The 4484-nt window shown below is 44.0% G+C and overlaps 1 long non-coding RNA gene across 1 annotated transcript; it reads left to right on the forward strand.

The window, feature by feature from the left end:
• The first annotated feature begins 717 nt into the window (after window positions 1–717).
• Window positions 718–2894, forward strand: LOC134299836 (uncharacterized). The gene is made up of 2 exons (XR_010007074.1): window positions 718–2626; window positions 2686–2894. It is a non-coding gene; the product is annotated as an uncharacterized LOC134299836 (long non-coding RNA).
• Window positions 2895–4484: the final 1590 nt, after the last annotated feature.

A 4484-nucleotide genomic window follows, 5' to 3' on the forward strand; every position in this document is an offset into this window, starting at 1 on the left:
TAATTAATTTAGTTCTTGATATGTTGCCTTCATTAAATTCTCAGATGTATATCTATAATTTTTACTCTTTTAGGAGGAAACAATTGAGCCACTATTACTGATGGGTGGCTGATTTGAAGGAAAAACGAGTACCATAGCTGCAACTACCCAGAGGCCAAAACAAATGTCAGCACTGCAGAGATTTACATATTAGAGAATGCATGAAAATACACAGTTTGTTCCAAACTAGTTATTTTGGAGCCCAAACCAAGACTTGCTTTAAAGCCAAGACAATGTTCCAAAGTTCTCTGGAGGCGAGAGAAATTAGGCACTGAGGGCAAATCACTCCCTTTTGGAACCAACAAACAGGGCCGGCCAGAGATATTTTTTGATGTGAAGCGGGGGTGCTGAAAAGCGCCCCCGCCACCGGCGCCATGGCCCCGCCCAGCGTGCCCTGGCCCCGCCTCCCACGCTGCGTGGGAGGCGGGGCCAGGGCGAATAGTGAGGGGGCGGGGCCAGAGTTGGCCCCGCCCCCGCCCAGCGTGCCCTGGCCCCGCCTCCCACGCAGCGTGGGAGGCGGGGCCAAGGCACGCTGGGCGGGGGGGGAGCGGCGTCAGAGCTGGCCCCGCCTCCCACGCTACTCCCGCTCGCCCGTCTGGCCTTTTGTAGCAGGCCAGACTGCAGCGGAGGTCCCTGCAGGCCGCGATTGCGGCCTGCAGGGACCTCCGCTGCAGTCTGGCCAGCTAGGAAAGGCCAGACGGGCCAGGGCGCACTGGGCGGGAGGCGGGGCACCGTCAGGGCGGTGCCCCGCCTCCCGCCCAGCCTGACGGCGCCCCCCCGGGCCTGCGCCCGAGGCGGCGGCGTCAGGGGCCTCAATAGTGGGGCCGGCCCTGCCAACAAAATGTCCCTTCAAATTTTCTCAAATGACCACATTATCTTCCCAGTGGCACCAAGATTGGGTGGTTTCCCTACATTTATACAATTTTCCCTAGTGGCAGATAATTTAGTCCACTCTGCGGGGGTTTTCTGACACACACACAAATCCTTTAAAATCCATATTCTGCAATTCGCTTCTGGTGTGAGAGAATCAGGCATCTACAAAGATATTGCCCAGGGTACGCCTGGATGTGTCACAATCTCGTGGGGAGGAATGGATTGTGTAGAGCCAATCTTCAGAAATGGGGCTACAAAGTGGAGTCCACGACATGTGAGTGTGAGGAAGAGCAAACCACAGACAACTTACTTCAATGCGGTCTGAGCACTGCCACGTGCACAACGGAGGATCTTCTCACAGTGACTCCAAGTGGCCAGATTCTGGTCAAAGGACATTTAGTATAATGCCAAGTTTTAACTTTGTTTGTGTTTCTAAATACATTACAATTATATTTTATATATCCTGATACGATGAATAAATAGATAAATAAATAAATCCACATGCTCCTCACTCTGCCTAATCTTAGGACTATTCCTACCCACCCTCTACACACAGCTTCATAGAAAAGTGAATATTAAGAAAGGATTTGAAATAGAAACCAGTCACACGCCTTTCTTAGCAACATCACTTCATTCATACTATTAAGTGTTCCTTGCCAAAGCAATACCAAAGATAAATGTCTGCACATTTTAAATAATGCAGTCATGCTGTCAGTCTGTTTTCTCTTATACACTATCTTGTACATTATCTAATTTGATGACAGCTATTCATATAGCAGAGGATTTCTCAGGTGATATCAGCATATGGCAGAAGATAACATTGTCATAAAAAAGAGACTCGGCATAAATCTTGCCAGCTGCAGGAGAATGTCTGCAGTTTTATATTGTATGCCTATAAAACTGCAAGCATTCCTCCTGCAGCTGGCAAGATTTATGCTGAGTCTCTTTTTATTAGGATTTTATTAGGATATCTTTTCCACCCCTGTTAATACAAGTTTATCTAAACATTTGTTCTCATTTTCCCCCATCTGTACTGGAATACATTTTCCATCATCTCTTGTGATTATGTCAGCCAGCTTGTTATCGTGCCTTTATAGCTTTATAGCCTGATAAGAGTTGCAGTCCTACAGCATGTAGAGTGCCACATTTTTTCTATTCTTATTATAGTGATACACTCAGAGCTTGGAAGGGAGGCCTATAGGTAGCATGCTTTTTCCTTTTTTTTCCTTTTTTTTACCTTAAGCAGTTACTTTGGGGTCAGTGCATGAAAATCAAATATTTATGTGGTTTTTTAAAATCACAACGTCTGCTAGATTGTTGGTGTGGGATTATGCAACTAATAATTTCTGGTATTCAGTATTTCAGTTATATGGATTTATAACTTAGAATTACTGATTCATAAGAGATATGTGTGACGGCGCGAGTGGCGCCATCTATATGTTGAACTATAAGTTGCAAGATTTGAATTGTATCATGCCTGATTTTGCCCTTACCCTGTAAATGTAGTTGGATTGGTTATTTATATCTGTCAATCAATGTTGTTTGTACCTGTTATATTGCTCACTCAGCAAAACTGTTTGGCTCCACCTCTTCCTGGAGTAGGACTGTGTTTCCTCCTTTTCATTCCACCAGCAAGCTCTCTATCGGATGGACATGAGAGAGAGACTTGGCACTAAAAGCCCTTCAAAAGTTACCTCTCAGCACCAATTCTGAGGTTCTTACCCTTTGGACTCACACTTCATGTTCAGGGCCAACCTGAACAACATTGAGGAGTTTCAAGCGCCTTCACATCAGTCCTTTGGCAACAGAGGAAGACTCTTGTCTTCAGATATAGGTCATTGGACTGAGGCTGAGTTTGCTCCGGCATTCACAGCCAGAGAAAGAGGGATCTAGAAGGCTCCACGGACTTAAACAATCAAAGACTGTAATGTATATTTTCTTTTACCCCCTTTGTGAACAATAAACCCAGTTTTTGAGTTATCTACAGTGTTTTGGTCCTTGGGAGTTCCAGTTTCCCTAAAGGAGGGCAAGAAGCAATCCCCTGGGGAAAGATGTCACGTCCATGCCTCTTTCACTAAGAGTACAGCCCCAGGCGCGACGGCACAATATGTATGCAACCAGGACTTTATTGCATGAAGACGCTATCCTACAACAGTTGCCAATCACTAATACCAGCAATATACTGGGAGAAGCAGCTTTGCTATCATAACCGTGTTGTATCCATGTACCAATTTAGCAATCTGAGGCACCGTGGTGGCACAGAAGCCTAATGGGTTCACCAAATAAGGTAGTTGATGGGAGCATGGTGCAATTGGCTATTGACAGGTTCCCCATCAATAGCAGGAGGCAATTATAGGGAGCAGGCAGGCTAGTAATGGGAAACACACTGCATTCAATGCTGGTTTTCCTCCTTCATGTGATAAATGCCATCTTGTGCCATCATAAAAGCCAGTGGCTGGATTTCACAAAGAAGATCTGTTCAGCTTCCTGTCAAGAACATTAAAATGATGTTTCTGGCCTCCAAACAACAACAGATGAGGGTGTGAGAATCAGAAGCCGGAACCCTTTTACAAGTCTTTCAACAACTGTTGAACAATTTATGCTAGCTTTTTCCACTAGTTATAATTTCTTGGAGTGCAAGACTATATGCAGCTCTCTCCGTCAATTGCTCACTACTGTAACAGACCAGGGATGATGATCCTAACCTGTATATGCTAGTTGAAGAATGATGGATTGTTCGGCTTTTCCCCCAAACGAATAAAGCCTTTCTTTGCTTGTGGAAATCAGTAGACATTTATGCATCAAAAAGTTTGCTTTAGGCTCTTTGAAGTGCAGTACACAATTCTTACCCTTCTGTTGGTCTGTTTTGCTCAAGAAGAGCTGTCTAAACGGTAATTTACATTTCAGAAGATAAGATTGTCAGCTCTTTTGACTTGTAAATAGAAAACAGAAGGTTTCAAAAGAACGGGAGCTGGCATCCAACTTTATTAAAACTGTCTATGGGGGCTATTTTCCCTTCTCATGTGCTTTGGTTAGATAAGCCACATTTGAATATAAATCACCTCTACATCAAATAAATATTTGAAAGGTGTTTGCTTTGCCATGTCTACTTTTCTACATTATAGTGCAACCAATTAAACAATAATAAGCCCCACCAAAAGTGAAGGTTAGAACTTAGGCAAGGTGAATAAATGAATGAATGATTGTTGTTGTTATGTGTCATAAGCCATATCCAAATTTTGGGAGATGAAATGGATCAGGTCTATTTGGTGGTGAAGCAAATATGGTGTTGTGGTTTGAGCATTGAACTATGACTGGAGACCAGGGTTTGATTCCTCACTCAGCCATGGAAACCTCTGGGTGATCTTGGGCAAGCTGCACACTTTCAACCCCAGAACGTTAGGTGTAGCCCTAATTTGTCTCTCAAACCAGTCCCACTTTTCTAAAAAGAAAAGGATAACTGTCTTGAAAAGGTAATAAAAGCAGTACTAAAGTTTCCTGCAAGGATACACACTTTGTAAGAGCTTGGCATTCAAACATTTTGTGCATACAATTTCATTGGCCCACAATAT

The sequence above is a fragment of the Anolis carolinensis genome, chromosome 1, assembly GCF_035594765.1.
Source record: "Anolis carolinensis isolate JA03-04 chromosome 1, rAnoCar3.1.pri, whole genome shotgun sequence".
In the NCBI taxonomy this organism is placed as follows: Eukaryota; Metazoa; Chordata; class Lepidosauria; order Squamata; family Dactyloidae; genus Anolis; species Anolis carolinensis.